Source organism: Geotrypetes seraphini, chromosome 12 (genome assembly GCF_902459505.1).
Source record: "Geotrypetes seraphini chromosome 12, aGeoSer1.1, whole genome shotgun sequence".
Lineage (NCBI taxonomy): Eukaryota > Metazoa > Chordata > Amphibia > Gymnophiona > Dermophiidae > Geotrypetes > Geotrypetes seraphini.
Genome location: NC_047095.1, coordinates 78,931,520 through 78,956,343, shown reverse-complemented (window position 1 = coordinate 78,956,343; position 24,824 = coordinate 78,931,520). Strand labels below are relative to the sequence as shown.

General features: G+C 43.9%; 1 protein-coding gene across 1 annotated transcript in view; it reads right to left on the bottom strand.

Moving 5' to 3' along the window:
* The window catches only part of XPR1 (xenotropic and polytropic retrovirus receptor 1), a 391,618-nt gene that overhangs the window by 197,871 nt on the left and 168,923 nt on the right, over positions 1-24,824 (bottom strand).

The following is a 24,824-nucleotide window of genomic DNA, read 5'->3' as shown; positions in this document are numbered from 1 at the left end:
AAGAGGGACAGGGTACCAAAGAGCGGGAGGTGTTAGATTTTTGAAAAGAGCCAAGTTTTCAGGTGTTTGCGGAAGGATTGGAGGGAGCTTGAAATTCTGAGCGGGGATGTGAGGTTGTTCCAGAGTTCTGTGGTTCTAAAGGGGAATATAAAGTCTTTGCGTATGCAGATGATATTTTGCTTCATTTGAGGAATCCTGAAACTACCATTCCACATTTGCTAGATTTGATTGACCAATTTGGGAAATTTTCAGGATATAAAATAAATTGGAGTAAATCGGAGATTCTTCCTCTAAATGTTCATTGTCAAAAGGGTTTATTTGATTTGTTCCCCTTTCTGTGGAAGGAAGAGGGTATTAAATATTTAGGCTTTGGATTCATAATACGTTGGAAGAGACGATAAAAATGAATGAAAGAACTTTATTGTTGAAGGTTATGGAAATGTGTGAGCAATGGAACCCTTTACATCTGTCTTGGTGGGGTAGAGTTCAAACTGTTAAGATGATGAACTTGCCTGTAGTTTGCTACCAAATGGGTATGTTACCAGTGTATTTTCAGGGGTCCTTTTATAAAAATTTAAATAGTATTCTCACTAAATTTATTTGGCTAGGGAAAACAGCGAGAATTGCTCTAGTATCTTTACAAAAACCAATTGCGGAGGGTGGGGTAAATTTTCCAAACTTTTATAGGTACCATCAAGCCTATATAATGCATCAGGGTATATATTGGATCCTCCCTGAGCTCATGCAAAATCTTCCTGACTGGTTATGGTTGGAATGGCAGCTCCTGTCTCCACTATGATTAAGTTACGTTTTGAATATCAAGATGCCTAAGTTGTATAAGGACAATAGAATTTTATTAGATACATGGCAAACTTTAAAATATATTAATAATTTGATAGATATTCCGATTCATAAATCCACCTGTCAGTCCCTATGGCTGAACTCCAAGATTCAAATTGGCAGATTTAAGGTTATCTAGAAACATTGGATAAAGGCAGGTATACGCACTTTGGATGATGTAATATCAGATGGTAAGCTGCTTGACTTTTCACGATTGCAACACATATTTGGCCTTGCTAAATCTCAAAACTATAAATGGTTGCAGTTGAAGCAGGCCATTCAGGAAGGGTTCCTTGACTAGAAAAATCTGAAAATACATTATAGTTTGCCGGTCTTATGTTTTCAGATGGACTTCCTGGGACACCAGGCTGCTCAGTGGTTTAAGAATTGGAAGCACAATCTATTGAGATGAAATTCAGTGACGACCTTTGGTAAGAACTTTGGATGGGTGCGAACTGGTGGAACTGTACATGGTGGATCTGCCACTAATGCTTGAAGTTCACTCACTCTTCTGGGAGATGTGAGAGAGTTGAGCCGTAGACATTGATTCAAATGGAGGCTTCATTAACTTGGCAAGAACCACATTGAGATCACTGGAGGTGGCTTGGAAGATAGTTTGACATTGAAAGTCCTTTCATGAATCTGGTGATCAGAGGATGAGCAGTGAGAGGTTTACCATCCACTGGTTGATGAAAGACAGTGATAGCACTGAGATGGACTCTAATAGATGGGGATTTGAGTCCAGAGTCAGACAAATGAAGAAGATAATCCAAAATTAAGGAAACAGATTGATTTCAAATCCTGATGATGAAGAAGACACCAAACAGAAAAATGTGTCCACTTTTACTGATAACACTGTTGAGTGGCTAGTTTTCTGGAAGCTTCTAAGATAAGTCTGACAGGCTAAGAAAGGTAAAGATCAGCAGAGCTCAGGCCGAGAGATACAAAGCTGTCAGGTGTAAAGACTGAAGGATGGGATATAGAAGAGAACCATGACAGTGTGAGAAGAGATGGAAAAATAAACAGAGGTATTGGCTCCTTGATACTGAGTTGAAGTAGAAGGGAGAACCCATGGTGTCTGGGCCACCAAGGAGCTATCAGAATCATGGTGGCAGACTCCTGTTTGAGCTTGACAAGTGTTCTGAGAACAAGCGTAATGGGTGGAAACGCATAAAGAAACTTGTTCGTCCAATCCAGGAGAACAGTGTCCACCTCTAGGTGATGAGGAGAATATAGCCTGAAGCAAAACTGGGGGTAGCTTGTGAATGTGGGGAGATGCAAACAGATCTACTTAAGGAGTCCCCCATTGAGAAAAAAATGGGACGGAGAGCTGCTGAGTTCAGTGTCCATTCGTGAGGTTGAAGAATGCGTTTGAGGTTGTCTACCAGAGAATTCTGCTCCCCTTGAATGTAAACTGCCCTGAGAAAGATGCTGCAAGGAATTGCCCAATTCCAAATCTTTTGAGCCTCTTGACAGAGGAGAGACCCTGTTTCTCCTTGCTTGTTTATACAGTACATGGCTACTTGATTGTCTGTACAGACAAGGAGAATCTGATCTTGTAGAAGGTGTTAGAAAGCCCCGAGGGCATTGTACATAAGAACATAAGAAGTTGCCTCCGCTGAGGCAGACCAGAGGTCCATCTTGCCCAGCGGTCCGCTCCCGCGGCGGCCCATCAGGCCCACTGCCTGAGCAGTGGTCCCTGACTAGCTCTACAACCTATCTCTACTCTTATTCCTATAACTTACCTCTACTCCTATCCCTATAACCCATCTCTACACCTATCTGTACCCCTCAATCCCTTTTTCCTCTAGGAACCTATCCAAACCTTCTTTGAAACGCTGTACAGTGCTCCTGTCCACCACAGCCTCTGGAAGCACATTCCATGTATCCACCACCCTCTGGGTGAAAAAGAACTTCCTAGCGTCTGTTCTAAACCTGTCCCCTTTCAATTTCCCCGAGTGCCCTCTTGTACTTGTGGTTCCCCTTAGTTTGAAAAATCTGTCCCTGTCCACTTTCTCTATGCCTTTCAGGATCTTGAAGGTTTCTATCATGTCTCCCCTAAGTCTCCGCTTCTCCAGGGAGAACAGTCCTAACTGTTTCAATCTGTCAGTATATGAGAGATTTTCCATACCCTTTATCAGCTTAGTTGCTCTTCTCTGAACTCCCTCAAGTACTGCCATGTCCTTCTTGAGGTACGGCAACCAGTACTGGACACAGTATTCCAGATGCGGCCACACCATTGCGCGATACAGTGGCAGGATGACTTCCTTCGACCTGGTTGTGATACCCTTTTTTATGATACCCAACATTTTGTTTGCTTTCCTTGAGGCTGTGGCGCACTGCGCCGACGCCTTCAGTGTTGTGTCTACCATCACTCCCAGGTCTCTTTCAAGGTTGCTTACCTCTAGTAGTGATCCCCCCATTTTGAAGCTGAACATCGGGTTCTTTTTCCCCACATGCATGACCTTGCATTTCCCTATGTTGAAGCTCATTTGCCACTTTTTGGCCCACTCTTCCAGTGTCGTTAGATCCTTTTGGAGATCTTCGCAGTCTTCCATGGTTTTAACCCTGCTGTATAGTTTGGTGTCATCTGCAAATTTAATGACCTCACATTTTGTTCCCACCTCTAGGTCGTTTATGTAGATATTGAACAGGAGCGATCCCAGCACTGACCCCTGCGGAACTCCGCTTGTGACCCATTTCCAGTCTGAGTAATGCCCCTTTATTCCAACCCTCTGCTTCCTGTCCGCCAGCCAGTTTTTGATCCATCGGTGGACCTCCCCTTGCACCCCGTGGTTCCATATCTTCTTAAGCAGTCTTTCGTGTGGTACTTTGTCGAAGGCTTTTTGGAAGTCAAGGTAAATCACTCTGAGTTCCAACAGATTTATATGATGTTGTCAATCCCTGGTAGACCAGTGACCTTGAGTGCGCAGGCCATCCAGGTGAGCTTCCCAAGCATAGGTTGAAGAATCCATGGTCAGGACTCTCTGATGAGGAGGCGTTTGAAAGAGCATCCCCTATGGAAAGATTTGGAAGAGTGCATCCACAACTGTAGAGATTATTGAAGAGACGAGGTGACTGTAATATGTTGCGAAAGTGGGTTGAGAGCTTGTGACCGCTGAGATGCCAGGGACCACTGAGGGATTTGCAGGTGAAGTCTTGCAAAGGGAGTCATGTGGACTGTGGAGACCATGTGCCCTAGAAGAACCATCATGTACCTTGCTGAGAGTGACTGAAGGTGGGCAACTTGATGGCAGAGCTGAATTAGGGCATCCTGATGCTGTTGAGGAAGAAGCGCCCTGAGCTGAACAGTATCTAGTAGGGATCCAATGAACCGAAGGTTCTGAGAAGGCTGAAGCTGAGATCTGGGAAAGTTGATTTCGAATCCCAAATTCTGAAGGAATAAAACAGTCAGTTGTGTCGCTAAGAGGACACCCTGAGATGAAGGATCCTTGATGAGTTAGTTATCTTGATAGGAAAAGACTTGAAGACCCTGAGACCGCAAGGCTGCTGCCATCACTACCAAGCACTTGGTGAAACTCTGGAAGAAGATGCCAGGCCGAAAGGTAGAACCTTGTACTGATAGTGGTGAAGTGCCACTTGAAATCTGAGGTACTTCCTGGATGCTGGATGAATTAGAATACGAGTGTAAGCCTCCTTGAGGTCTAGAGAGCATAGCCAATCGTTATGATTCAACAGGGGATACAAAGTTGTGAGAGATAACATTTGAAACTTTTCCTTGACAAGAAATTTGTTGAGAGCTCTGAGATCCAATATTGATCGAAGACTTCCCCGTCTTCTTCGGAACAAGAAAATAACGGGAGCAAAACCCCTTGTTCTATTGTTCCAGAGGAATCTCCTTGATGGCATTGAGAAGCAGTAGAGAATCAATCTCCTGAAGAAGGGAGGGCTGAAGGAGATTGGAAGGAGACGTTCTGGAGGCATGGTGCGAAAGTGAAGGGACTAACCTTCTCGAATGATGTTGAGAAACCAGAGGTTTGATGCAATCAACTCCCAACGATGAAAATAAAGTTGAAGACGACCTCCAATTGGTAGAGGGAGAGGCAACTGGATTGAAACTATGCTCTCGAGCAACTGGTCAAGAAGACTGAGTAGATTTAAAAGGAGCCGACACTTGAGGTTTTTGAGAATGTTGCTGCTTTTTTCTTCTGCTGTGGTCTGGGAGCAGCAGATGGTTTAGCTGAAAAATGTCTCTAATAGAAAGATGGCTTGGGTTTTGGTTTCACTAGGGAATCCCAAGACTTTTCATGCGCACAAAGTTTTTGAATGGCATTCTGAATTGAATCTCCAAAAAGTTCATCCCCCAAACGGTATATTAGCCAATTGATCTTGGAGCTTGACTTGCATATCAGCAATTCTAAGCCATTCTAATCTTCTCAGTGCCACAGACATGGAAGAAGCTCAAGAAGATAATTCAAAGGAGTCATAGGCAGATTGAACCAAATGTTGCTGTAATTGAAGAAGGGTGGAGACTGTTGGAAGTCCTTTCTACAATGAAAAGGAAGGTACTTCTGAAAATCAGGCAGTTGCTTTATTAAATGTTTTCGATAAAATGTAAAATGAAAAGTATAGTTGTTGACACGACTTGACAACTTGGAATTTTGATAAAGACGTCTACTAAATCTGTCAATAATACGTCTTTCTCGACCAGGTGGAACTGAGGCATAAACCTTGGAAGGGTAGACCTTTTTTTTCTTTTTTTAAAGAGTAGATTCCACCATCAGGGTTTGGTGAGACAATTGAAACTTGTCAAATCCTGCAATGGGAATAATTCTATAAAGTGAATCCAATTTTCCAGGAGCAACTGGAACTGAAGGAAGAGATTCCCAATTCTTATGAAGGGTATCTTTTAGAATTCCATGCAAAGGAAGTTTAATAAACTCTTTAGGAGGATGTTTATAATCTATAGTCTTTGAAGAATTCAGCACTGTATTTTGAGTCTGCCTCCAGCTTAATAGACAAATTTTTACCCAATTGCCTAATAAACGAGTAAAGGAAAATGTCTCTGTAGGAGATGACTCTCTAGGAAGAATCTATGGAGATTGTGGCTCAGGAGAGTCATAGGCCTCTGTAGTTGATGAAGAAGCATCAATAGTGGAGGCAATTTGAAGATCAGAATCTTTCACCCAAGATTTAGACCGATGACTCCTTTTGTGATTGTACCAGTCTGGAGAAGGAGATGGTGTGCGATGCTTGCGTTTCTCTGAACGCTTAGGAGAAACATGCTTTGATTTGCGAGAACATTTGCTCTATTGAGGAGGAGGAGGAGAAGAAATGTGTCTCGATGAACTGGAACGATGACTGGAGGTACAATGCTTCAATGCTTGTTTGGACGATGACCAGTGCCGAGAACCAAGAGAATGCATCGATGACACAGTGCTGGTACCAGCATCCCTGGTGGTATTACGCTCAGGCTAGGCTGGTACCGGCGGAGTCGGTGTCTGTGTAAATAGTTCAAATATATCCCCATACTCTGCATGAAAGAAAGCTTTGAAATGCTCTCTTAAATTGGGCACTGGTACCTATGGCTTTGATGCTAGTACTATTGGCAACTCATTCCGAAGAGGATGACTCGGATGGCGATGCACCTCTGGATTTGAAAATAAGTCACATTTGGGGTTTTCGCTTGGCCAGCATGACTGGACTCAATGCCTTAGTGGCCTGCGACCCCACCTGGGAAGCTGGTGACTTTTTCGCTGGCTTACCAGAAGGAGCAAGAGGCTGCAACACTGGATTCGATGCCGGTGCATCGGAGGACATCAGTGCCTTCGATGCCAATGACTTGGATTTTGATGGATGCGAAGGTTCCTCCCCTTCCATGCTGGCACTGAACAATTGTTGTTGTTGAAGGTGGCAGCTTTTCATGGTGCGTTTCTTGAGTGGAACACTGTGCGCAAGTGTCAATGCAATGTTCCAGTCTGAGGCACTGAATGCACCAGCTGTGAGGGTCGGTGACGGAAACCGTCCTCTGGCACCTGCTGCACTTCTTAACCCCCGTTAAAGGATGGAAAAACCGCCTTAGCCAAATCAAAAGCGAAAGGCTGAGGTAAGAATGGAGGCCCCACCGAAGCGCCCAAAGGTAATAAAACAGGGAGAAAATTTATTATTATTTTTTTACCGGAACAAAGCTGGTATGAAAAGAAAATAAAAGAAATAAGTAGTAAATAAACGCACGAGCAGGAAGAAAAGGCAAAAAAGAACGAACGTTCAAAAATGCGACTTCTTAGCTCTGCGTTAAACTAAGAACTGAGGAGCCACGTACCTATGTCAGGCAGGAAGGCACTTGCGGAGTGCGGTCAGTCGCAAACTTTCTAAAGTTCTTAAAGTGCAGATGCACTTTTGCTGCTGCCGTACCTGGGCTTCATGGATGACGTTACCCACATGTGAGAATATGCTGCCTGCTAGTCCTGGGATAAACGGCGTTAGGCCCTGGATGCATAATGCTCCAACGTCACAGTAAAAAATACTGTGGCGAGAACAATTTTTTTTTTCTGAGTGATGCTCTGCATGAATAGTAAGCAAATTATATGGATGCTATTCATGTGGAGCAGTCCTGGTAAAAAGAGGAGGAATTGTGCCTGGCACATGCTCAGGAGAGCAATCACTAGGCACAGCTTCTCCCCTATTACTCCTATCAAAATTTTAAGAATTTTCTTCTGCCCGCTGGTGCTACTCTCCCCTGCTTACTGAGCTGATTGCGGCAGGGAAATCCCCCAATCAGCTGAGCCGGCAGGACTTCCCGAAGCCACTGGTTTTGGGGATTCTTCTGCCATTATCAGCTGAGCTGGCAGGGGACATTCTGAACAGCTAAGCAGCAGAGGAAGTCCCAAAGGCAGCAGTTTTAGGAAGTCCTGCCGGCTCAGCTGATCAGGGATTCCCCTGCCACAGTCAGCTCAACCCGCAGGGAAAGCAGAGGCAGGCAGACCCCCCCCCCAATCAGCAAGAGAGATGCCCAACTACGCCTCCTTCCTGAGGACACACCCAACACCCACACTTGAAATCAGCAGGAGAGATGCCCCAGTGGCGTACCTAGCATATGTGACACCCGGGGCCCATCATTTTTGACAACCCCCCCATCTATATGAAAAATATGATTTTTAGTAGCAATCTACATATCGCACAACAAGAGTGTACCTAGGAAAAGGCAGCATCTTAAACACTGCTGTGAGCACTAGAACACCAACACATACATTGTAAAACTAAACAAAACCAGATCCTGCACAGTCAATTGATCCTGTACAGTCGATGCTATCAGAAAGCCATGTCCCTTTCATACACACAGACAGATACACCCTCACCTAATATGGAATAATCACAAACTAAAAATAGAAATATGTAGACAAAAGTTAAACTGAACTGCCAAGAAACCAGACTCTGCATACAATGCAACACCACAACACCACAAAAACAGTAATACATGTTCTCTAATACTGTGCAAAATATAAAGACAGTAGATGTAAATTTGAAAAAACTGATACATAACAATCACCACTTTACAAATTAACAAATAAAATAAAACAAATAATGAGAAATAAGAAAATACCATTTTATTGGACTAATCCCCGTAAGCTCGGTCCCCATCCCCACAAACCACCTGATTCCATCCACACAAGCCTTGAATTGTTTTATATTGAACTTATTATATTAAAGTATAAAAAGAAACAATATTCTGTACAATTGTCAATTTATAAATCAGTGTCTTCTCCCCACTCTCACTTCCCCATTTCCCTTCAGCGTCCTCAGCCCACTCTCTCTCCACTTTCCTTCAGCGCACGCACACAAGCAAGTAATTTTATATCATTTTCATTCTACTCATTCATAGATATTAAAGTCTAAATAATGCCAGTCACATAACAAAACATGATTTTACAAAAATAATTCCCTGCACAGTCAAGCCTGCAAGGATTACTAGATGTCTTTCAGCAGCTTCCCTCCCTCCCTCCTCCTTACCTTCGTGGCCAAGTTAAAATGATCTACCAACAATAAAATTTTAAAAACACAAAGCACACTGTACGCAGAGAAAATGTTAATTATCATTTATATTCCGTGGGTTTTCAAAGAGGTCGAGGCAGATGACTTTATGCAATGTCACCTCAGTAACAACTATACAAAAATAGACAAATATACCCCCTCCCTTTTCACTAAACCACGATAGCGTTTTTTAGCGCAGGGAGCTGCGCTGAATGCCCCACGTTGCTCTCAACACTCATAGACTCCCTGCGCTAAAAACTGCTATTGCAGTTTAGTAAAAGGGGCCCATAGTGCAAAATATAGACAGCATATATAAATTCTCAAAACGGACACATTTTGATCACTAATTTGAAAATAAAATCATTTTTCCTACCTTTGTTTGGTAATTTCATCAGTCTCTGGTTGCACTTTATTCTTCTGACTGTGCATCCAATATTTCTTCCCTTTTTTCAGCCTCCTGTATGCTTCCTCTCCTCCAGACCTCATTCCCTCCCCAACTTTTTCTTCCTTTCATCCTGCCATCTTCTTTCTTTCTCTCTCCATACCCCCCTTTCTTTCTGTATGTCAGTCTTTCTCTCTCTCTCTGCCCCATTTCTTTCTTTCACCCTGCCCCATTCTTTCTTTCTCTCTCCATGCCCCCTTTCTTTCTGTATGTCTGTCTTTCTCTCTCTCTCTCCGTGCCCCATTTCTTTCTTTCACCCTGCCCCCTTCTTTCTTTCTCTCTCCATGCCCCCTTTCTTTCTGTATGTCTGTCTTTCTCTCTCTCTCCCCATGCCCCATTTTTTTTTTCTTTCACCCTGCCCCCTTTCTTTCTTTCTGGCTCCCTGTCCCCCCCCCCCTTTCTTTCTGGCTCCCTGTCCCCCCCCCCTTTCTTTCTATCTGGCTCCCTGTCTCCCCCCCCTTTCTTTCTTTCTCCCACCCCCATGCCCCCCATGCCCTCCCCCATGCCACCACCATTGGGAAACATACTGCTGCCACCACCGCCGGGAAAAAGCTGCCACTGGTCATCGGAAACAGGCCGGCGCCGAATTCGCCCTGCTTCTTTTCCCGCGGGCCGAACAACTATCGCTGCCCTACGTCAATTCTAACGTCGGAGAGGACGTTCCGGGCCAGCCAAGCAGTGATTGGCTGGCCCAGAACATCCTCTCCGACGTCAGAATTGACGTCGGACGGCTCGAGTTGGTCGGCTCGCGGGGAAGAGAAACAGGGAGGGAGAACTCGGCGCCGGCTTCTTTCTGATGACGGCAATGGCAGCCTTTCCCCGGCGGCAACCTATTCTCCGTTGAGTGGCCAGCTGTGCACCCAGGGCGGACCGCCCTCCCCTTGGTACGCCACTGAGATGCCCATTCCCTCCTGTCCGAGGACACCCCAACCCTCTGGGAGGAGTCTTAGGTACCTGAGCCAATCAGAGCCTTATGCCCCTCCCAGTACATCCCAGGATGCACCAGGAAGGGAAAGGCCCATTATTTTGAAAAGGAGAGCCTGCCCATTATTTTGAAAAGGAGAGACATCCCTCCTGACCAATTTTTCAATAGTAATGTAAGGGAGTGCAGGGGGTCGCAGGGGGAGGTGGCAGCAGGAAATAGTAGGCATCTTTTCTGCCAATCTGGAATTTAAAGGGGGGAAGGGTCGGAGGTTTGTGGGGGTGTCAGATGGCTCAGGAGGAGGAAGGAGGGATTTTTTTTTTAAAATTAAATTGGGCATTGGGGCCTTTACCGGCAGTTAGCTGTCATAGCCTTACTTTCAAGTCAGTGCCTCAGCCAATCAGCGCTCAGGCACTGACAGGAAAGACTACAGCTTAGACCCTGCCAATAAAGTTTGCACGAGAAACAACGCAATTTCCTGCTGTGTATTACACGAAATGCTCATCACAATACTAATGAGCTCCTTCTAATGCATTAGCATAGGATTCTCGGTGGCTGCTATGATGATCGGTAGCAGCCCATGAGACCTTTATGAGCATTGGCAGGCGAGTTTCCTTGCATGTAAGACTGGTTAAAATCAGTCTTACTTGCAAGGAAACTTTTTGTGCATCAGGAGCCTTAGACACTAGAATAAAGGCAGAGTTTTATTGCAGTAGGGTCTTATCTCAGCCAGACTAGTAATAAAAGAGATTACCACCTCCATCCAGGACTCCACTCTCCTATCTTCCATCTGAGATGTTCTCTCTCTATCTCTAGCTCTGCCTTTTAAGTTCTTCAGAGTTACTTCCTGGTTTCCGCCTTTGCTCCCTCTTCCTCCTTTGCTCCCATCCCCCTTGTCTTTTTTCAGTGTTGATCCGATTTCTGAGTGGAACTGGCCAGTGGGGGGTAGTGCTGGTTTTTTTCTTAGGGTATGTGACTCTGGTAGAGAAGTGCTTAGCAGGGAAATGGCAATGATTTCATACCCTCTGTCACAAGGAGGAAAAATACCATCACGTCAGTGCTGAATTAATAGCCAGATTAGAAATAGTCTTTCAAGGATGACTTGCCTGTTGATGAGACACTTATATAGGAGTTAATAATTCACCAAGAGCAACATTTTTCTTTACATATGTAAAGAACACAAAGCTATGTTGACGATACAAGGTGTGATATATTGGATTGAGAGTTGCCCGTTGAACCACATTATTTTAACAAGTATTTTCTTCATAAACTGTTTTTTAAATTTCTTTTTTGGTATGCTCTTTGACTGTGCTCATTTTAGAATTTTTATACTGAAATGTTGGTGGATTCTGACTATAGCAGTTTCTTTTTTAATGCTAAATGTTTGTATAGTTTTTAGTTGTATGTAATTGTTGTATGCTATTATATATGTTGTCCTGTTACCCGCTTAGAATTGCAGGATATGCGGGCTATAAATTTTAAAAAAAACCATACACATACATATATACACACATATACATAATATATATATATATTTATTTATTTTTTAAATTTATAGCCCGCATATCCTGCAATTCTAAGCGGGTAACAGGACAACATATATAATAGCATACAACAATTACATACAACTAAAAACTATACAAACATTTAGCATTAAAAAAGAAACTGCTATAGTCAAAAACCACCAACATTTCAGTATAAAAATTCTAAAATGAGCACAGTCAAAAAGCATACCAAAAAAGAAATTTAAAAAACAGTTTATGAAGAAAATACTTGTTAAAATAATGTGGTTCAACGGGCAACTCTCAATCCAATATATCACACCTTATATCGTCAACATAGCTTTGTGTTGCCCTGAAAGTCTTGCTACACTCAAAGATGGCACATCCAAACACAACTTATCCATGGACCATAAAATTTGTGATGCCTGATAAAACTGTAACAAGGATTGAAGTATCAAAGACCCATCATACTTCAAAAGCTTAAAAATCAAGCACAGAACCTTAACTTCAATACGTGCACTAATATGCAACCAGTGCAAATCACATAGAATTGGTGTGACATGATCAAACTTCGAAGTCCGCACAATTGTACGTGTGGCAGCATTCTGGGCAACTTATAGTGCCTGAACAACATATTTTGGCAAACCAAGATACAAAGCATTACAATAATCAAATACCGGAGTCAGTATTCTGCTGATAATAGTCTTAAAATCGTAGACTGAGAGACTATCTGTCTGTGGACAAAGTAGGTGAAGTTTGAAGAAAGCCCGCAACACCACTGACTTCACTGGGGCTTAAACGACAGTATTGAATCCAGGATAACTCCTAAATATCTACACTGAAGCAGAACAGGAAACACTACATCATCTAGTACAATCTTTGATGGAAAACAAAGACGTCTGTTTTTCCCGTCCCAAACACAAAACTTCTGTCTTTGCCACATTTAATTTCATCTGATTCTGATAAATCCAGCCTTTGCTAACCTGGAAACAATGAGTAAGGACCTTCAATGCATCAGAAAGAGAATTGTTCACAGGTATCAAAAACTGGATATCATCTGCATAGACACAAAAACTAATCCCAAGTGCCTTCAGAACAAGGATTGACATCTTTAAGTTGACCAAAAAGTTAAAGATTACATAAGTAATCAGGGTCAGTTTTAGACATTGTGAGGCCCAGGGCAGAAATTAATAAGGGGGTATCCCAATCTCCTATCCTCCTTGTCCTCCCATCTCCCCCCCCCACCCCAATGCTGCTATTTTTATATTTTTCACCAAACAGGAGGATACAAGTCACTGTTTCTCTTTCTGTAGTGTTACATTATGTGTAGTGTCTGGCTTCTCAAGGGTTCTACTTAATTTCTGTCTACATATGTTGTATTTGAATCTATTAACCTTTAGAGCAGAATGACACTAATTTATCCTAAATTAAGACAGCAGGGCTTAGATAAGTGACCTGCTAGTGACTTGCTAGTGCGAGCTTAGGACCAATGATTGTTAAAAAAAAGTAACACGTGAAAAGTTTTTCTAGAATTCAGTTGTATAGCCAGAAAAATGAATAAATATCTCTGTAATTTCCTGGTTTCGGCACTTCTGAAGCTACCAGCTTGGGGCTTAGGGGTCCGCATATGCTGAATAAAATATACCTGTCAATTAAAAAAAAAAAAAGCCACAAATACGTGCTGTCCCACCTCCCATCACTCCTTTTTCAAGAGAGGGTTGCTCACTATACAGTCAAATGCTTTTTAAAGACAAACACAGAACTCTGTTTTTGTTGTATGCATTATTTTTACTTTTTACACTGTATATTTCTGAGGTATACTTGCCTCTTTTACGTTTATGGCAGGTATACTGCACAGATTCCGAGTATGTTTTTTTCTTTGTAGGGTTTTCAGTAATTGCTCTGGTTAGAACCGCAGCAGTGGATCTACATATGATACATGTCACAATAAGTAATAGATTTATCTTGGGTGACTAAACTGCTAAGGGAAATTGTCAGTGTGGATATTTTACTGTCAACTTGGGATAACATGGTCTCATTTAAATACATTGGGACCTATTGCTAAAATAGCATGAGTTGTGCTATATAATCTATTTGTGAGCTGATTAAATATCCTATCATTCTCTTTCCTTTTGAAAATTAATACTACCTTTATACTAAGACTTATTTAACATAAAAAAGAATGTGCATGTATATTGTGTGTGTGATAAACATTTCTGATCACTCCGAAGGCTTGGTTAATTCTAACTATCAATTCCATGTTGTTCACAACATAATCAGTTGGTAGGGGAGATAGAAATGAGAAGCAGACATCTTGTTTAATGAGCCATAAGACAATTCTTTGCCATACTGAAGCAGGTGTATTGTTTTCCCACCTGCTTCCCAATGTATGCATCCTTCTCCTTCCTTCCCCGCTGAGAACAAACAGATTGACATGAAATAAATGGTAAGTGAAGAATGTGCTCTTGCATTAATATCTGGGCTCAGCATCTTTCTGCATTTTATCTGCCTATTTCATGACTCCCTGGGCTGCCTGACACTAGACAGGATGAAAGCGACCCATCCCTTTAATGCATTCCAAGGAGCAGAGACCCAGGGAGAACCCCTCCTCTTCAGCTCCAGAAGGTGAAGAGGCCTTGCTTCCCCCATATCCTTCACCAACATTTCAAAGGACATTCACTAATCTAGATGAGCAACCTCTGGTAACTGCTACAACAACTACAGCATAGTCCTGGCCACACAATCATCACAGATAGCAGCTTGAATACTGGAAGTACCTGTTGAAAAGGCTAAGGGGAGCTGCTGTCTCACCTTCTGATCATGGAGTCCTTCAGGGCCGAACCCTCTGAACTAGCACCATTGTGGCCTTTGCGACAGTTGTGATCAAGGCATTCACTTTGAGAAACAGCTAATACCTGTCCACATTCTCTGGAGCAAAGGTGTAAAGACAGCCCAAGGTCTTGGTCCTCTGGAGGGGACCAATCCAGGGACTCCCATTTCACCATCACCACCCTGAAGGCTTTGTGGGGGGGAGAAATATTTTGAGAAGCAGGTCTGGCCCTCCAGCAACTGATTCCCCTCAGCAGGGTCTACAGCCAGCATAGCCAGCATCTCCATGACTCAATGAGACAAGAACATTCCTCTTGCTGAGCAAGCGAACCACCTCTTTGGACGGAGAGTCCTCTAAATCAAACTTGAAAGGGAGTGCGAACCCAAGAGGGGCTCCGAATCCTCCTCAGCCTCCTTAGAGGCTGAGATCCCCTCCCAGGGCCCAAAATTCACTTTACAGCATTTGAAACCTAGAACTGAGTCCATGCTGCCCCTGGAGCCCGCAACTGGTGGTGGCTCTGCATTGAACTGCAGGGCCTATTTTACCAATTGGGCCAAGTGTCAGAGCCAAAAATCATTTCGGGCCTCTAGGGGATGATTCTGTGTGGCCAATTCAAACACAGCCAGTTCAGTGCTGAATCAGCACGATGAATCTTCCTATACCCGGCTGTCAGCTTCTCTTTTCGAGGGTGAACAGTCCCAGTCTCTCGAGGCGTTCCTTGTAGCTTAAATTCTCCATGCCTTTGACCAGTTTCGTGGCTCGCCTCTGCACCCTCTCCAACAGAATTTTATCCTTCTTAAGGTATGGAGACCAGTGTTGGACACAGTATTCCAAGTGTGGTCTGACCATTGTTCTATAAAGTGGCATTATAACATCCTCTGACCTACTCGTGATCCCCTTCTTGATTATGCCTAACATCCTATTTGCTTTCTTCGCTGCCGCCGCACATTGGGCTGATGGCTTTAGGGTTCTGTTTATCAGTACCCCCAAATCCCTTTCTTGTTCGCATTTGGCTAAAGTCACCCCCGACATCTTGTAATCATGTTCTTTGTTTTTCTTTCCCAGATGCATCACCTTGCATTTGTCTATGTTAAAATTCATCTGCCACTTTATCGCCCACGTTTCCAATTCGTTTAGATCCTTCTGAAGATCCTCACAGTCCCTTTGAGAGCCAACTACCCGACATAGTTTTGTATCATCTGCAAACTTGATTATATTGCATGATGTTTCCTCTTCCAGGTCATTTATAAAAATATTGAACAAGATGGGCCCAAGAACCGAGCCCTGGGGCACGCCGCTGGTCACCTTTTCCCAGTCCGAGAATTTCCCATTTATGGTTACCCTCTGCGTTCTGTTCTCAAGCCAATTTCCGATCCATCCTTGCACTTCTCCTCCTATTCCATGACTTAGTAGTTTACTCATAAGCCTTGCGTGCGGAACCTTGTCAAACGCTTTCTGGAAGTCCAAGTAAATTATATCCACTGGATCTCCACTATCTACTTGCTTGTTCACCTTCTCAAAGAATTGTAGTAAATTTGTCAAACATGACCTCCCTTTCCTGAAGCCGTGTCGACTAGCTCTTATTAGGTTGTGCTTATCCAAGTGTTGTACAATGCGATCTTTAATTAGTGCTTCGATTATCTTCCCAGGAACCGATGTGAGACTCACCGGTCTGTAGTTTCCTGGTTCACCTCTTGATCCTTTTTTGAAAATTGGGATGACATTTGCTATCCTCCAGTCGTCTGGTATTTGCCCGGTTCTAATTGACATGTTAGCTAAGGATTGTAATAGTTCCCCAATTTCTGTGTTAAGTTCCTTTAATACTTTTGGGTGGATTCCATCCGGTCCAGTGGATTTATCACTTTTTAGTCTGTCAATCTGAGAGTAAATCATGTCTAACTCCACATTTATTGTTGTTAGGCTCTCCTCTATGCCCCCGGTGAATACCCTCCCAGTGTCTGGCATTGTTGTAGTGTCCTCGTTTGTGAAGACAGAGGCAAAGAATGAATTTAACTTATCGGCAACCTGTTTGTCTTCTTTGATTGACCCTATCCTTCCCTGGTCATTGAGAGGGCCCACTGTTTCTCTTGCTGATTTCCTTCCTTTTATGTATCTAAAAAAGGGCTTAAAGTTTTTGTTTTCTTGCGCTATCTTTTCTTCATAGACTTTTTTGGCTTCTTTTACCGCTTTATGACACTTTTTCTGGTCGATTTTGTGACGGTTCCAGGCCTCCGTCGTTTTTTCCCTGTTCCATTGTTTAAACGAGTTCCTCTTTTCCCTTATGGCAACCTTCACCTCTTTGGATAGCCAAGCTGGTTCACCTTTGCTCTTTTTCCGCCTTCCTTTGGATATCTTCGGTATGTAAAGATTCTGTGCTTCAATGATGGTGCTTTTCAGTAGGGACCATGCTTGATCAACTGTTTGGATTTCTGCTTTGCCCTTCTTGAGCCATTTTCTTACCATGGTTCTCATGCTGTCGTAATGTCCTCTTTTGAAGTTAAAGGTTGTGGCTTTAGTCTTGACTGGTTTCCCCTTTCCGATGCCTATGGTAAAATTGATCATGTTGTGATCACTTGTCCCCAGCGGGGCCGCAACCTCTACATCTGCTGTCCTTCCAGTAATGCCATTTATAACCAAGTCCAGGATTGCGTTTCCTTTTGTCAGTTCTCCCACCATTTGTTCAAGGAAGCAATCTCCTATCATCTCCAGGAATTTTGTCTCCCTGCCGCAGACTGACGTTCCCAGTTTCCAGTCTATCCCCGGAAAGTTGAAGTCCCCCATGATTGTTACATTTCCTGATTTACATCCACTGTTAATTTCCTGCATCATTTCTTTGTCTGTTTCCTCAGTCTGTCCCGGTGGTCGATAATAGAGGCCAATTTGTATATCTGCTTCTTTTTGTCCAGGGATCTTTATCCAGAGGGACTCTAGTTTACCATTTGCTTCCATCTCCCCCTCTCTAACAGACTCTATTTCCTCCTGGACGTACAGGGCGATGCCTCCCCCTTTTTGCCCAATCCTATCTCTTCTGTATAGTTTATATCCTTGCAATGTCATGTCCCATTCATTTTCTTCATTCCACCATGTTTCTGTTATTCCTATGATATCCAGTTGTTTGCTCCTTGCTAGTTCTTCCAGTTCGTCCATTTTGTTTCCTAAGCTTCTGGCATTTGTGTACATACATTTAAGATCTGTTCGTGATAATTTCCTGGATTTAGTGGTCCTCACATCCCTTTTTGTATTCATTTGATCTTTTTTGTTTTCATTGCCTCCTGTAGTTTCATCTTTTTCTTCCCCTATGTCTGTGTGGTTGTTTGAAGATACCTCTTCAGGATGTCCTGGTGTCCGGGCCATCGACTGGTTGTCGACTGTCGGCTCTCCCCTGATCATTAGTTTAAAGCCTTCTCAATGAACTTCTTCATGTTCTCAGCTAGGACACTGGCTCCCTGCTTGGTGAGGTGTAGACCGTCCTTTCTAAAGTACCTGCTTCTTCCCCAGAATGTTGTCCAGTTTCGCACGAAGTCGAAACCCTCCTCTTCACACCATCGCCTCATCCAGGCGTTAACTTCTCTCAGTTCATCCTGTCGCATTGTGTCCGCTCTCGGCACCGGAAGGATTTCCGAAAAAGCCACCTTCACATCTCTGACCTTTAATTTCCTTCCAAGTGATCGGAGCTGGTCCTTCATTACTTCCCTATCATATTTCCGTCCGCTGACATCGTTGGTTCCCACGTGGATAAGTACGGCGGTATCCTTTCCTCTTGCTCCGTCTATGATCCTGGTGATCCTGCTGGCCACATCCCTCACTCTTGCACCAGGCAGGCAGGTAACCAGTCTATCCTCTCTTCCTCCCGCAGTGTGGCTGTCCACATTTCTTATGATGGAATCTCCAACTATGATCCCAATCTTTTTTAGTTGAAGGCTACTCGGGGGTCTTAAGTCCATATCCATGGTGTAAATCCTGTCATCCTTCTCCTGTGCACCGACTGCAAATGTATGCCGTGGTCCCTGAGGGGAGGTAGTCATACATACTGCAGCCGATGCAGAAGACTGGAAAGTTCATCACATGACTTCCGTGGGTGACTAACAAGGCAGCAACTTACAGAGGCAAGCTCCCCTCTGACATAATGTCCTGATCCAGCGACTAGGAAGTGACATTAGAAGAAAGCCAAGGCTGGTGCGAGAAAGGGGTGCAAGATTCTGCTCACACCAGCAAACTTCTCAAGAAGTATGAGGTGGACAGGACAGAGAGAGCAGGAGAGGCACCAACACCCCCAGCAAGACAGCATCCGGAGGGGGGGGTCCACAATCCCCACTCCCCCTTAGTACACCATCGGGACAGAGAGCAGAGGAACTGGCAGTGACGTGAAGATTCAGCGCAGGTAAGGCTTAAGGGATTCTGGGGGAAAGCAGCAGGGAGGCAAGGAAGGTCCGGAATACTGCTTTAATTTAAAAATAAAAAAATTGCGAATAACTGAATCTGCAGATACAGAAACTGCGGATTCGGAGGGAGAAGTGCATACTTCTTAGCAAGGCAACAGGAAGTGAGACTAAACAAAAAACTAGACAAAAAAATCATGATCTGCAAGCCCTGTTAGAGGCACACTTCGATATTATAGCATCACAGAGACATGGTTCAATGATTCTCATGGATGGGACGCAAACATACCAGACTATAGTCTATTTAGGAAGGACAGAGATGGTTGAAAAGGTAGAGGAGTAGCTCTCTATGTAAAGATCAATATCCAAGCAACTGAAATGCAGGGGGCCTGGGGAAAGGAAGAAGCAATATGAATCACTTTGAAAAGAGAAACTAAACTAAACTAAACTAAACCTTAAGTTTGTATACCGCATCATCTCCATAAAGATAGAGCTCGGCACAGTTTACAGGTAAATTCAATAAATGAGAGAAGGACATAATAAGAAATTAGAGGTTATGAAGAGGATAGCTAGCTTTACATTTTAAATAGATAGCTTTACATTTTGGAGAAAAGCCAGGTTTTCAGATTCTTTTGGAATAATTGGAATGAGCCTAGGTTCAGCAGCGGGGCATGGAGGTTATTCCAAATCTCAGTGAATTTGAAGAAAAGGGATTTCCCTAATTCACCTGCATACATGACGCCTTTTAACGAAGGGAAAGATAGTTTGAGTTTGTGGACGGATCTGGTAGTGTCAGGTCTCGAAGAATTCCAGGGTAGTGGAATTAGGGGAGGAAGAATGCCATGTAGGATCTTAAATATTAGGCAGGTACATTTAACGTGAATCCTAGAAATCAGCAGAAGCGGGGAAGCATGGTCAAATTTGCTTTTTGCGAAGATCAACCTAGCCGCAGTGTTCTGGATTCGCTGAAGTCTTTGAAGAAGATGGAACTTCTATTTACATGGGTGTTGTCTACAGATGTTTAACTCAAGCACAGCAAATTGATAAAGATCTTGTTGCAGAAATGCAAAAACTGGGTGATTTCAACCTGCTAGATGTGGATTGGAAGGTTCTGTGTACAGAATTAGAAAGAAGTAGAGATAGTGGATGCCTTTCAAGAAGCTCTACTCAGACAAATGGTGACGACGAAACCGACGAGGGAAAAAGTAATATTGGATTTGGTGCTCACAAATCGAGAAGTGTCTCTAATGTCCGAGCAGGTACCCATCTGGGCGGAAGTGATCAAACAGTTTGGTTTGATTAACACAAAACTCAAAAGTCCTGGATTTCAAATGTATGGGCTTTAGTAAAATGGAAGAGAATCTGAAGAAAGAGCTAATAGGATGGGAGGACATAAGAGAAGTGGAAAAACAGTGGTCCAAGTTTAAAAGGAGCTTTACAATTGACTATCAACCTTTATGTGAGGAAATAAATAAAAACAAGAGAAAAAGAAAACTGATATGGTTCTCCAAACTAGTGGTGGAGAAAGGCAAGAGAGTCAGCATTCGTGAAATAAAAAATACTCAAGAGGAACACAGAAAGGAATACCAGATGAAAATGAAAGATGTGACTGACGAAAAAGCAAACGATTAAAAATATAAAAAAGGGAAACAAATTTTTTCAGGTATATTAGTGAAAAGAGGAAGACAAAAAATGGAATTGCAAGACTGAAAGAAGCTATGTGGTGAGTGATGAGGAAAAAGCAAACATGCTAAAAAATACTTCTATTTTTCTATGTTCACAGAAGAAAATCCTGGAGAAGGGCCGTGATTGGCTGGCAATTGGTATTAGAGCCAACTAGGGATCAGGCGATACTGGACCTGATACTTACCAACGGAGAAAGCGTCACAGAGGTCTTGGTAGGCGACACGTTGGCCTCCAGTGACCACAACATGGTATGGTTCAACCTCAGGAAAGGTTTCATAAGAACATAAGAATTGCCACTGCTGAGTCAGACCAGTGGTCCATCATGCCCAGCAGTCCGCTCACGCGGCGGCCCTCTGGTCTAAGACCAGCACCCTAACTGAGACTAGCCCTACCAGTGCACGTTCTTGTTCAACAGTAAACTTGTCTAACTTTGTTTTGAATCCTTGGAGGATGTTTTCCCCTATAACAGCCTCTGGAAGAGCGTTCCACTTTTCCACCACTCTCTGGGTGAAGAAGAACTTCACGTTGTACGGAATCTATCCCCCTTTCAACTTTAGAGAGTGTCCTCTTGTTCTCCCTACCTTGGAGAGGGGTGAACAACCTGTCCTTATCTACTAAGTCTATCCCCTTCAGTACCTTGAATGTTTCGTATCATGTCCCCTCTCAATCTCCTCTGGTCGAGAGAGAAGAAGCCCGTTTCTCTAATCTTTCGGCTGTACGGCAGCTCCTCCAGCCCCTTAACCATCTTAGTCGCTCTTCTCTGGACCCTTTCGAGTAGTTACCGTGTCCTTCTTCAGGTAAGGCGACCAGTGCTGGACGCAGTACTCCAGGTGAGGGCGTACCATGGCCCGGTACAGTGGCATGATAACCTTCTCTGATCTGTTCAATCCCTTCTTTATCATTCCTAGTATTCTGTTTGCCCTTTTGTTGCCACCGCACATTGTGTGGACGCTTCATCGACTTGTCGATCAGAGACCCCAAGTCCCTTTCCTGGGAGGTCTCTCCAAGTACCCGCACCGCCCTGGACATCCTGTATTCGTGCATGAGATTTTTGTTACCAGTACATGCACTTATCCACGTTGAACCTCATCTGCCATGTCGATGCCCAGTCCTCGAGCTTGATTTATGTCACGTTGCAGATCTTCGCAATCCCCCTGCGTCTTTACTACTCTGAATAACTTGCGTATCATCCGCAAATTTAATCACCTCGCTCGTCGTACCTATTCCAGGATCATTTATAAGATGTTTAAAGAGGCACGGTTCCAGAGCACCGAGCCCTGCAGCACCCCACTGGTGACGCTCTTCCAGTCCGATATTGTCCATTTACCCCCCACTCTCTGTTTCCTATGCTCCAGCCAGTTTTTAATCCACGTGAGTAATTTCACCCTCAATTCCATGGCTTGCAATTTTCCGAAGTAGTCGTTCATGCGGAACCTTGTCGAACGCCTTCTGAAAATCCAGATATACAATGTCGACTGGATCTCCCTTGTCTATCTGTCTGTTTACTCCCTCAAAGAAGTGCAGCAAGTTCGTCAAACACGATCTGCATTTGCTGAAACCATGCTGACTGGTCCTCATCAGCCCGTTTCCGTCAAGGTGATCAATGATGCTGTCCTTTATCAGTGACTCTACCATCTTTCCCAGTACAGAGGTCAGACTCACTGGTCTGTACTTCCCCGGATCTCCCCTCGAACCTTTCTTGAAGATTGGTGTAACATTCGCTACCTTCCAGTCTTCCGGAATCTTTCCCGACTTGATCGACAGATTGGCTATTAGTTGAAGCAGTTCAGCTATGGTCCCTTTCAGTTCCTTGATGACCCTCGGATGGATGCCATCCGGTCCCGGGGATTTATCGCTCTTAAGCCTATCAATCTGCCTACATACTTCCTCTAGACCGACCGTCAATCCTGTCAGCTTTCCCGTCTTCGTTTCCAGCATATAGCCTGATGGGTTCCGGTATCTGTGTACATCTTCTTCGGTAAATACAGATGCAAAAAATGTGTTTCAGGTTTTGTCAGCGATTGCTTTGTTCTCCTTTAGTGCTTCCCTTTATTCCCATGGTCATCCAACGGTCCCACCACTCTCCTTTGCGGTCGTTTCCCCTTAGTATATCGAAAGAACGGCTTGAAGTTCTTTGCCTCCTTGGCTATTTTTCCCTCGTAGTCTCTTTTGGCCCCTTTTACCACCTTATGGCACCTGCGTTGATGTTGTTTGTGCTTGTTCCAGTTTTCATCCGTTTTTGACCTTTTCCATTCCTTAAATGAAGTTTTCTTGTCTCTGATCGCTTCCTTCACCTCTACAGTGAGCCACGCCGGTTCTTTGTTCTTTTTCCTCAACTTCAGGGACACAAACTTCGAAAGCATGGGAGATTTCATCCATCAGGCTCTGCAAAATCAGGTAGAAACTGATAATGTAGAGGTAATGTGGTCAACTCTGAAAGCAACCATATACGAAGCAACCAACCGCTATATAAAATCAGTAAGTAAACGGCGAAGAAACAATAAACCGCAGTGGTTCTCTGCGGAGATCTCAGAACTCATAAAAAAGAAAAAAAGAGCGTTCATCTTCTACAAACAATCAGGGAGGCAGGAATCTAGGGAAGACTATCTGGCCAAGTCAAAAGCCGTCAGAGAGGCCAAATTCCAAATGGAGGAGAATCTAGCGAAGAACATCAAGAGGGGCGATAAATCCTTCTTCAGATATATCAGTGACAGAAACAGAAACACAGATGGGATAGTACGCCTTAGGAAACCTGACGGGAACTATGTAGAATCGGACTCCGATAAAGCCAAACTTTTAAATGAATACTTTTGCTCAGTCTTCACTTGCGAGGCGCCGGGATCCGTCCCTCAGCTGCAGACAAAGGTAAGCTCGGAAGACCTGTTTCGATACTTCAAATTTACGCCCAGCAGCGTCTACTTCAAGCTATCAAATCTCAAGGTTAACAAAGCTATGGGACCGGACAAACTGCACCCCAGGGTGCTCAGGGAGTTAAGTGACGTCTTGGCAGAACCATTATCCGCACTCTTCAATCTTTCCCTAAGTACAGGAAGAGTCCCGTTGGACTGGAAAACGGCTAACGTCATACCACTCCACAAAAAAGGATGCAGGACAGAGGCTGCGAACTACAGACCGGTAAGTCTCACATCGATAGTGAGCAAACTTATAGAGACTCTAATCAAATGCCAATTGGATACGATCCTGAACAAGGAGAATCTACGAGATCCCCATCAACATGGATTTACAAAGGGAAGGTCCTGCTAATCCAAACTGATCAGCTTCTTTGACTGGGTTACAAGAAAGCTGGGTATAGGGGAGTCCCTAGACATCGTATACTTGGACTTCAGTAAAGCGTTTGATAGCGTCCCACACCGCAGGTTACTGAGCAAGATGAGTTCGATGGGATTAGGTGACACATTAACTGCATGGGTTAAGGACTGGTTCAGAGGCAGAACTCAGAGGGTGGTGGTAAACGCCACCCCCTCCGAAACAGCGGAGGTGATCAGCAGAGTGCCACAGGGCTTGGTCCTGGGCCCGATCCTATTCAACATCTTCGTAAGAGACTTGGCTAAGGGGCTTCGAGGTAAAATTATGTTATTCGCCGATGACGCCAACTATGCAATGTAGTAGGCTAGAGCACAAACAGACCAAAGCACAGTGCATAACAAAAGCTCATGCCCGACAGTATGACGCAAGACCTACTCCTTCTTGGAGCATTGGTCCAGGTCTTGGCAACTAAGTTTCAATGCCAAAAAATGCAAAGTCATGCCACCTTGGCAGCAAAAATCCATGCCAGACTACTCCCCTAAATGGAGAGACCCTAGCAAGGACTGTAGTATAACGTGATTTGGGGGTAATCATTAGTGAAGACATAAAGACTGCCAATCAAGTGGAGAAAGCTTCATCCAAGGCTAGACAAATCATAGGTTGTATCCGCAGAAGTTTCGTCAGCCGGAAGCCCTAGGTCATAATGCCGTTGTACAGATCCATGGTGAGACCCCATCTAGAATACTGTGTACAATTCTGGAGGTCACATTACCGCAAAGATGTGCTGAGAGTTGAGTTGGTTCAGCGAATGGCCACCCGGATGGTCTCAGGTCTCAAGGATCTCCCGTATGAGGAACGGCTGGATAAGTTGCAGCTATACTCACTCGAGGAACGCAGAGAGAGGGGAGACATGATCGAGACGTTCAAATATGTCACGGGCAGTATCGAGGTAGAAGAAGATATC